Source organism: Rhipicephalus microplus, chromosome 2, assembly GCF_043290135.1.
Source record: "Rhipicephalus microplus isolate Deutch F79 chromosome 2, USDA_Rmic, whole genome shotgun sequence".
Classification (NCBI taxonomy): Eukaryota; Metazoa; Arthropoda; class Arachnida; order Ixodida; family Ixodidae; genus Rhipicephalus; species Rhipicephalus microplus.
Window position 1 is genome coordinate 237,656,000 of NC_134701.1, and position 10,856 is coordinate 237,666,855.

The following is a 10,856-nucleotide window of genomic DNA, read 5'->3' on the forward strand; positions in this document are numbered from 1 at the left end:
ACTAACAGAGAGTGTGCGTTGCTAACAACTGCAGAAAGGCAGAAATATAACGCTAATGGTCGTATAGTACGTGTTAGCTCAAACCCGACAAGCTTTTGCTTGTTTGTAATTTTTGTTTTCACTAGATATACAGTGAAACTGCACTTGAACGAACTTCAGGGGACCCTGAAAAGAGTTTTCTTGAAGTGAAGGTTTACTGAACTAAAATAGCTGTGCTGCAACTTCTTATTTGCACTGCTGTTAAACAAACAAAAATCAGGCGTTGAAATGAAATTTGGTGCCCTTATTTGCAATTCTGCGTATTTGAATGTGGATTTATACTTCATGATTGATTGATTGATATGTGGGGTTTAACGTCCCAAAACCACCATATGATTATGAGAGACGCCGTAGTGGAGGGCTCCGGAAATTTTGACCACCTGGGGTTCTTTAACGTGCACCCAAATCTGAGTATACTTCATGAGCGTGTTCTGAAGAGCGCGGTATTAGGTTTTTGCTGAGTTTGTGAACTTAGGAGTGCAGTGTTCATAAAATGAGTTCCCGTCTCCAAGCTCTCATGAAACTATTCCGGCAGAATGCTCTGCTGTGCCGTAGAGTGTGCATTGCTCAGTCTCTTGTGCGTGGGCCCGAGCTGGGCACTTTATATTGCTCTCGCGATTGCTTCACCCTGACTCTTAATTGTCGACAGTGGTGTTCGTTAAGATGCAGGAAGTACCATTATCAGCGTATAAATAGTAGTCTCAGCGAGGAACGCCGCTGGCAGAACTTATTGCGAAGGCCAATGTAAAGCTATGCTAGATGTACTTGCGGTCAATATGACGTAGAAGGCATTGGATGGTGTCGCAAAACATGTTAGCAGAATTTAAATGCGCTTGGCACTATATTTTTTTGAACTTGAATGCGTTAGCATTAATTACAATAGCACCCCAGTGGGAGACTTAAGAAAAGTACATACAACTGAATTAATAGTTTGTTAAGTACATTACTGTATATCGAAACAATCACAAAAAAAAAATTCCTCCACCTCCCCGAAGAGAATCGTGAGGAAATGCGAATGCATTTCTTGCACCGAGAGATGGTACCGTTGCCGTCAGACATTCGCCTTCACTGACTTCTGCCATCGCCTGTAGAGGTGCCCAGCCAGCAAACGGTCGAAAATGAACAGCGAGTGGACGGGAGAGTGGGGCGCCAGCGTTCTAGGCTCGGCATTCTACATCAGCGTCTCGAACACACATTTCCGGATGTTCTTGGGAGGCGCCCAGCCAGCGAATGGCGAGAGAAGGAGTGGTGAAGCACGACACCTACCCTCTCCTACACTCTCTCGCAGCACATGCTGAGGTTGCTAGGGGCGAGGATAAGCGCGTGCGCCCGCAGCTGTTGCTTTGAGAGAAGGAGTGAGAGCGGAGAGTTAACACCTGCCGGCGCGCGAACACCGCCGCGGATGCCTGACATAGCCCGACTAAGAAATGCATTTGCATTTAAAATTGTCTTTGTTGCCCTAAGAGGAATCAAACAGAACACGGAGCTGTCTTGACAGAAGAGCACGTATCACCAAACGCCGCTTATGTGTTATAACCTACGTGATACCCCTTCTTTCTTTTGTTTGATTTTTCGCTGACTTTAGCAGAGGCCACACGGTGCATTGTAATCACGGGTTGTCGTCTAATTTTACTTTGCAGGTGATGGGCGGAGGTGCTCTCCAGAGATATGTTTAAGGTTAGAAAGGAAATTCAGCATTCTATTTTAATATACAGATTTGCATATGTCCTGGAAGGCATATAACTGATGTTCGCACATTACCGAGCACATGCAAAGGGTGCAGCCCCAGCTGGATTGAAAACGTAACCCAGAACAATTACCAGCGTGGCCTGTTGGTCCCGACTGTAACTGGTTCCAGCAGGCTCCCTATACTGCAAATGGTCCCAGTTATATTCTCACCGCTACTTGTCCCAGTCATTGCAGCTGTACCTGTATCAGCTTATTAGAACCATATTGGTGTATTGGTTCTGTATTATCCAGTCGGCACTATGCACCGTTATAGTTAGTCTTTACGTGTTTCATGGTTTTCTCATCGTCGTATACAAGGACGGATGGATGGATGGTGTGATATGGCTGTACCCTTTAGATCGGGTGGCGGCGAACGCCACCTAGCCGTAGTACTTAGTGAACAAAAACTAGATTTATCTTTTTCCCCCTTAAATGGTGAAGTTAAGCACTGATACTTTGCAGTGGAGAATTTATTTTTCACTCGTGCCTTGACTGTAGTCACACATAAGATAACCTCCTTGTTATTTCTACCCGCCTTAAGTCTATTTTTCCCTACCTGTCCATAAACACCAGTGATTTGAAAAAATCTGCGCCATCATCCTCAACTATAGGGTGAAGCCCTTTACAGAACATTATCAAGCGTCAGGCAGTTTTCTCCTCCTCTCCTCATGCACTGCATACCCTGTCTACCTTTTCGTAATTGGCCCGATCAGTCTTGGTTCGCAATACTCCCGTCCTGGCCTCAAACAGTAGAGAACTACCCCGAGAATTACCCCCCTCCCACAATATAGCAGCGCCTCTGCAGTGGCAATCGCAGTGGATGGATGAAGCATATGTTCAAATGTATTCTCATAATAAAAAAATAGAAAAGCTTCTTCTGGACATTCATTATTCCGGCAAACTTGCAGGCGACTATTCAACAAAAAAAAAAATATATCTTCCGCTAATTTCTTCGGGGCTGCGGCATCAGCCCTCCAAAAAGTGCCAAGAAAATTCTCGAAAGAAACAGAACCATCAAATTGGAAGAACTGTAATCAGAAACACTTCTTTTATTAAAGTATGTGATGTTTGTTGGTGAGGTTCGTCGCGCCGCAGAGCGTGTGACGCGTTGCGGATGGAGGAGACGGTATCTGACGTTAACAAACCACACTACAATTGTATTTGACAGCATACACACACGAAATACATAAAGCGGCAGCGTACACTACTAGTCAATTGTCTCACGTGGCGGTGCTTGGGGACCAGGAGGCTGTGGGCTGGTTGAGTCCCTGTGATGACGTAATCGTCGTCGGGTAGATGTCCGGTGTGGAAACGACGTAGCAGCAGCAGGGGTTAAGGGCCGAGTGAACGAACCGTCGCTCGGTAGCCGGTAGCCAGACAGGGCTCGTCCGCGCCAGGCCAGGACCTTGCGACGCTCGTCTCGACGGCGGTGGACAATCTGGAACCTCGCGCGTAGGTGCGGGTTCTCCGAGAGCAGCAGGCCGCGTCCCAGGTCTTGCCAGGCGAGGACCGTGAGGCGCTCGCTGTCCCGAAGACAGGCGCCCTGTGTATGCGAACCTCGCGCGTAGATGCGGGTTCTCCAACAACCTGCCGCCCGTTCTGCCGGCGTTCCAAAAAAAAAAACTGTCTCGCCTGCGCGCGCCCTTCTTAATCTTCTCTGCAGCCCGAGCTCCTTCGTTTTTCTCGCCTTCCAGCGATCGGCCACTCCGTCGTCTGCTCTCGCTTTCCCTGCTTCGTCACATTACCCCCCCACTTAAGAAGGTTCTTCGCTGTGAAGAACTTGCAGCTGCCACTGGACCCCTTGGGACACCGTAGTACACGCGCACTCGGAGCACTGCACTACACTTCCGAGCCCCGCACACTCGGCACACATAAGAGACACAAAAGTTGTCACCAGTGTTCAGGGCCCCGCACACCCGACACTCTCAAAGGTACTCGCAAGACGAGATGAAAGTTGGTCCGTCACGGTAAGTAATGTGCACCGAAAAAAAAAATTCCATCAATTATACCCGACACTGCGAAATCCTCAAGCCGTGTAGCGATGATGTTCATGCGCTTGGCAACCGGCTCATATAGTCTGCTCCTACATTCTCACTGCCTTTTATATATTCAACGCTGAAGTCGTACTCCATGAGTATGAGGCTCCAACGTAGAACACGGCTGTTGATGTGTTTGGCGGAGTTGATGTAAACGAGAGGCTTGTGGTCGCTTTGTAGTATGAACGTTCGCCCGAACAAGTAAATATGAAATTTCTGGATGGCCCACGTGAGTGCCAGGGCTTCGCGCTCGATTGTCGAATAGGCAGTTTCTCGTGGTTGCAGTCGTCGGCTAGCGTACGACACTGGGTGTAGCATAGCACCATGCCGCTGCATAAGTATGGCACCTACGCTTGTTGACGAGGCGTCGGTGCGAAGTACAAAAGGCTGAGCGAAATCGGGTGCTCTCAAGACAGGTTGTGTAGACAGCATGGTCTTGAGTGCATCGAAGGCTTTCTGTTCCTGCACTCCCCAAATTACTTTGTTAGGGGCTCTCTTTTTAGTCAGTTCAGTTAATGGTCCTGCTATCTCGGAGTACTTGTGGACGAAATCTCTGTAATAGCCCGTAAGTCCAAGGAAAGAGCGTACTTCTTTTTTCGTCTGTGGGCGCTTGGCTGCCCGTATTTTATCAAGGGTTTCGATCTGGGGTTTGATGATGCCATTTTCGACGTGATGACCGAGGAACTTTACTGACCGCTGACCAATCTCACTTTTCGTTGGTCGAATCGTCAACCCGGATTCGCTAACTCGTTGAAGAAAGGCTTCAAGTGTGGCCACGTGTTCTGTCCACGTCTCGGTTGCAACGAGCACATCGTCGAAGTAAAAGTAAATATGGGGTATATCTGCTACCACCTTCCTCATTAGACGGTTGAAGACAGCTGGGGCGGTTTTAATGCCAAACGGCATGAAACGAAACTGATAAAGGCCTGCTGATGTAGAAAACGCTGTCATTGCTTTGGACTCTTCATGCATCGGGACTTGCCAATACCCTTTAGCAAAGTCGAACTTAGAAAAATATCGTGCCTTCCCCAGTTGTCCAAAAATAACATCAACTCGAGGTATGGGCTCATTGTCGTTCAGCAGTATCTTGTTGAGTTGCCGGAAGTCAATGCATAGACGTATTGTCCCGTCTTTTTTCTTGACAACTACTATCGGCGACTGGTAGGGAGACTCAGATGGCTCGATGATGCCTTGCTTCAGCATGTCTCTAATTTCTTGTTGAACTGCCTCTTTGGTAGCAAACGGTAGTGGATACGGCCGTATGTTCACTGGTGTATCCGTTGCGACATTCAACTTGCACTGGGTGAGATGTGTTCTGCCGGGAATGTCGGTGAATACATTCTCGTAGGTATGCAGTATTCTAGCGATCTGCGTGCGCTGTTTAGTAGAGAGTGCTTCCGATATGTTCACATCGGCAGCAGATTCTTTTTGCTGAAAAGGTACGCATGGTAGATCGTCGTGCTCAGTATCATCAGCCAGACACGCGACTGACGCTTCTTTTGTTGGCTGTGGTACCGATGGTCGTTCTTGATATTTTTTGAGGAGGTTGACGTGAAACAGAGATGTTCGCGTTCCTAAATCAATAACGTAATCCACGTCATTCTTCCTCTCTAGAACTGTGAAAGGCCCTTTCCATGTTAGAATCAGTTTGTTGTTGTCCGACGGGAGTAGCAGCAGCACCTTGTCTCCAACAGCTAAACGCCGTGGTCTAGTCTTCAGGTCATAGTGCTTCTTCTGCACAAGTTTGGCTTTCTGCAGCTCCTCCTTGGCTAGACGACAAGTGTTTTCAAGACGTCTCCGCAGGTCAACTACATAGCCGTACGAGGTCTTCGTCTCATCATCTAGATGATTACCAGTCCACATCTCTTTCAATATTGACATGGGCCCTCTGACGTAACGGCCATACAGTAAGTCAAACGGGGCGAAGCCCAAACTTGACTGCGGAACTTCTCTATAGGCGAAAAGTAAAGGCGCTAAGTACCGGTCCCAACTTTTCGGGCACTCTTGACACATTCGTCTTATCATTCGTTTAAGTGTGCCATTGAACCTCTCGACAAGACCATTTGCCATGGGATGATATGGTGTCGTCGGCAACTGTGTGAAGGATAGAAGCCTGCTGAATTCGCGCATTAGGTGGGACGTAAAAGACGTGCCTCGGTCGCTGATGATTTCCTGAGGTACCCCCACTCGCGAGAACATCTCCAACAGTGCTTCAGCGATCCTTTCTGTTTCAATGCTTGGCAGCGCCACCGCATCAGGATACCGCGTTGCCATGTCCACCATTGTCAAAACGTATCTATTCCCTTTTTCTGACTTGGGAGATAATGGTCCCACAATGTCAATGGCCACTCTCTTAAACGGTGTATCAATGACGGGGGTTTTACCCAACGGTACTCGCCCAACTAAGTGTTTTGGGAAAGTTCTCTGGCACGTGTCGCACGATTTCACAAATCGTGTGATGTCAGAAAGTACCCCTGGCCAATAGAACTCCTCGAGGATACGGTCTGTTGTGCGTTTTATACCCTGATGGCCCGCAAGAATTCCTTCATGAGCCATTTGCATTACACAATGGCGGAGGGCTGTAGGTACAACAAGTTGTTCAGTTTCTCTCTTCGATCTGAGCTTGTACCTCCTGTATAGAATTTCTTCTTTTGTGAAGAAAAGAATCTCGGCAAACCTGGTCTGGATGGGTTTATCGACGGCCTCAAAGCATTTCTGTAAGCTAGCGTCATCCCTCTGACTTTTCTGCAAGTCACGTGCACTCATATCTAGGGGACTTATTGTTGGTACCGGCAGGCGACGAGAACTCTGTCCGACTGTCGCGGCGACTTCGTTTTCCTTTGATTGCCTCGCAACCGAAGTGAATGCATCTGTAGTATAAGATCCAGTCAGCGATCCGTCGTCCGCTCCCACCCTAGATGATATTTTCATCGGACTAGCTGGACGTAGGTGTCTTTTCCAATCTTGATCAGGATCGGAGGCGTCACGGACCCCTTGGACGTTTCCCAGAACGACGTCATACAGTGGGTCATCCATGCAGATCGCGCGAGTCTTGCCTGAGAAAAAGGGTGAAATAATTCGCACGTCTGCCTCCGGCAGTTTCAGTACCCTTCGATCAAGAAGACACACAGAGGAAACTTTCCCCGTCAGATTGCTGACTGGTACAAGGGACCTTCTCACAATAACCGAGTCGCATCCTGTATCCCGTAAGACCGTAACGGGCTGGTTTTCAAGGACGCCTTCGGCCGTAGGCATAGACTTGTCCTCCCACTTGATTCTCGTACGTTTCGAGCAATCAGTACCTTGCCGGGAAGCCTGTGTCTCCTGGTTTGATGCTTTCGGACCTTCTGCTTGCTCTTTCAGGCACGAGGCTTTACCGCTTCCCTTGTTAGGGCAGTCCTCTTTGCTATGCCCACTACGTCTACATTTTCCGCAGAAGGCTGGTTTTGTCCTTGGCCCTTTAGTATTTGCCCAGCAATCTGAGGCCTTATGACCGCGCTTTCCACAAAGCAAACAATGTGGTTTGTCCTTTTCCTCTTTCCGTAGTGCGGCCTGCGCTCGATCTGGTGGCTTTTTATGGTCCTTGTCGTCCTTACCTTTACCAAGGTTGACGAAACCCTGCGCCTCCATATAATGATCAGTAGCTTCTACTAGCTTTTCAATTCCTCGGCAATCCCTTTCCCGCAGGAAGATTGCCAGCTTCTCGTGGCACTGCGTGATGAATTGCTCTGAAACAATAACGTCTCGTAGAGCTTCGTACGTCCGTTCGGTCTTGGCCATCTCTTGCCAATGGTCGAAATAACCTAGTAATCGCCCAGCGAACTGTCGACCCGTTTCGCAGTCCTCAGGCTTCGCCGACCGAAACTTAGTGCGGTAGCCCTCCTCTGTAAACCGGAAGCGCTGCAACAACGTTTTCTTTAACGTTGCGTAATCCATGGCATGGTCAGGTGCCATTCTGCCAACAACACTTAGCGCTTCACCTGTCAAACAAAGGCTCAGTGAAAGGGCCCACTTGTCTTGCGGCCAATCCTGGCTCCTGGCGACGCGTTCAAAGCGCTGGATGTACGCGTCCAGCTCGTCGCGAACTTCGTTGAAGGGCGGTATGAGTTTGTGCGGACTTTCGTAGCTTTGAGGAGAACCCATGTGCGGACCCTCTACTGATTGACCTGTAGTCACGCTACCCGTTGTCGCATCTAACTCTCGGAGCTTCAACCTTAGTTCGAGAACCTCCTTTTCTGCTTGTAGCCTCGCCAGTGCCTCGGCATCAGCTTCTTTTGCCGCATTGCGTTCGGCTAAACGTACTTCCCGCGCTTCTCGTTCACGTACGCGCTCCTCATCGATCCACTGCTTTAGCCCTGGACCGCTCAACCCCAGTTCCTTTCCAATTGCTGTGAGCTTGTCCGTCTCCATCGTCAACCGTCAGACCCGCATAAGCGACGCGCTGCTCTTTTATAGGATAAGAGCGGTCCTGTCGCGCGGACGCCAGATGTGATGTTTGTTGGTGAGGTTCGTCGCGCCGCAGAGCGTGTGACGCGTTGCGGATGGAGGAGACGGTATCTGACGTTAACAAACCACACTACAATTGTATTTGACAGCATACACACACGAAATACATAAAGCGGCAGCGTACACTACTAGTCAATTGTCTCACGTGGCGGTGCTTGGGGACCAGGAGGCTGTGGGCTGGTTGAGTCCCTGTGATGACGTAATCGTCGTCGGGTAGATGTCCGGTGTGGAAACGACGTAGCAGCAGCAGGGGTTAAGGGCCGAGTGAACGAACCGTCGCTCGGTAGCCGGTAGCCAGACAGGGCTCGTCCGCGCCAGGCCAGGACCTTGCGACGCTCGTCTCGACGGCGGTGGACAATCTGGAACCTCGCGCGTAGGTGCGGGTTCTCCGAGAGCAGCAGGCCGCGTCCCAGGTCTTGCCAGGCGAGGACCGTGAGGCGCTCGCTGTCCCGAAGACAGGCGCCCTGTGTATGCGAACCTCGCGCGTAGATGCGGGTTCTCCAACAACCTGCCGCCCGTTCTGCCGGCGTTCCAAAAAAAAAACTGTCTCGCCTGCGCGCGCCCTTCTTAATCTTCTCTGCAGCCCGAGCTCCTTCGTTTTTCTCGCCTTCCAGCGATCGGCCACTCCGTCGTCTGCTCTCGCTTTCCCTGCTTCGTCACAAAGTATAAAGGGACACTAAAGCTAACTAATAAATCGACGTTGATTGTTGAAATGGTGGTCCAGAAAAGTCGTAGTGTTACTTTCGTGCCAAGGGAGGGCCTATTTTGAAATAAAATCACGTTTTAGTCCTCCAGGTTTGCACACTTAAAATTACCCGCCTCAAGAAGCGGACCGACCAGACCGTCTCACGTCACTGTTGCCGTGCACAATGTTGCCCGGCCTTACTGCGCTAGTAGCAGCAGACCGAAAGCAGCGGGAGCCACAGCAGCAACGACGGCCATTGATCAATTTCCCGCCATTAGCTTCGAGATTGCAGACGCTTTTGTTTCAACTGCGCCCCGCTAGAGGACACCACTTGTCCCGTGTAACCACGCGAAAATTGAATTTTTGAACCACTCGCAGCATTCCCGATTGATTGATATGTGAAGTTTAACGTCCCGAAACCACCATTGATTATGAGAGATGCCGTAGTGGAGGGCTCCGGAAATTTCGACCACCTGGAGTTCTTTAACGTGCACGCAAGTCTGAGCAAACGGGCCCACATTTCCGCCTCCATCGGAAATGCAGCCGCCGCAGCCGGGATTCGATCCCGCGACCTGCGGGTCAGCAGCCGAGTACCTTAGCCACTAGACCACCGCGACGGGGCGCGGCATTCCCCATAGTGACGTCTGGTGGTTCTTTTTTTTTCATGAATCAAACAGAAACGAACAAGCAGCATTTTATTGCGTCTCTTGATGCATGGAAGGTTATTTATTTAGAGCAGTTAGATCAATTACAAGTGATGAATTCTAGGTGGTTCGTCTGATGTCATCGGGACCATTTTGAAAATTCCCTACTGCGGCGCTTGTGTTCTTGTGCATTTACGTTAATTTCTCAGAGAGTAGGGCACTGTTGTTTATAATATTGTCGTTTTAGATGTTTTCATACATTGAGCTTTCACTACGACATAAATTGTTATTTCACTTTAGTGTCCCTTTAACATTGATATCAGTGTGCAGAGAGTTGGGGACACAGTGAGAACTTATTGAGACCTTTCATTCACTGCACATGCTCACAATGTTGCAGGATTGAAACTATAGCAAAGCCTGCTTGAAATAGTACGCACACATGAGCGTGCTCACGGGGAGGAGGGGAGGACAGAGGGTGGCTTCTCCTTCTGGTCAACTAAGAGGGGGAGAGGGGAGAGTCTTTGGCATAATAATTAGAGGGGTGCTGCGACAAACCTTCCCCTTTCCCTGACTGAAAGGGAGTCCTGCGCACGCTTTTAATGTACACGCCAAGCTGTGGCTTATTTCGTTAAAGAAATGAGTATATAAGCAATTTTTGCGGCAACAAAAGAAGAAAAAAAAGAGAGGGCAAAATTAAAAAAAAATTCGGTAGATCCTACGTGCCAAGGGAATCGATGTCACACGAAGCACGCAGAGAGAAGGTGACTGTAATGTAATTTTTTTGTTCATCGAAACGTTACGATATGACGCTAAACATACGTAGAAATGTTATGTGCACAGAGATGCATGTTGAGCAGTCGCTTATGCTTTATATAACCAGTTTCTTATAGTTAGTGTAACGATGCGAAGAGCTAACTGGGTATTACTAGCATCAGAATCGGTATGCTGAAATGTTGCGCTTGTGCTTGGGATGATGGTGGTCCTGGATAGTTCTACGCAGACAAGTTTCAGTGGATGTCGCTTAACTACTTGTCGCTTAAATTGATGCCAACCAGACGGGGCTTCTGTGTCACACACACACACACACACACACACACACACACACACACACACACACACACACACACACACACACACACACACACACACACACACACACACACACACACACACACACACACACACACACACACACACACACACACACACACACACACA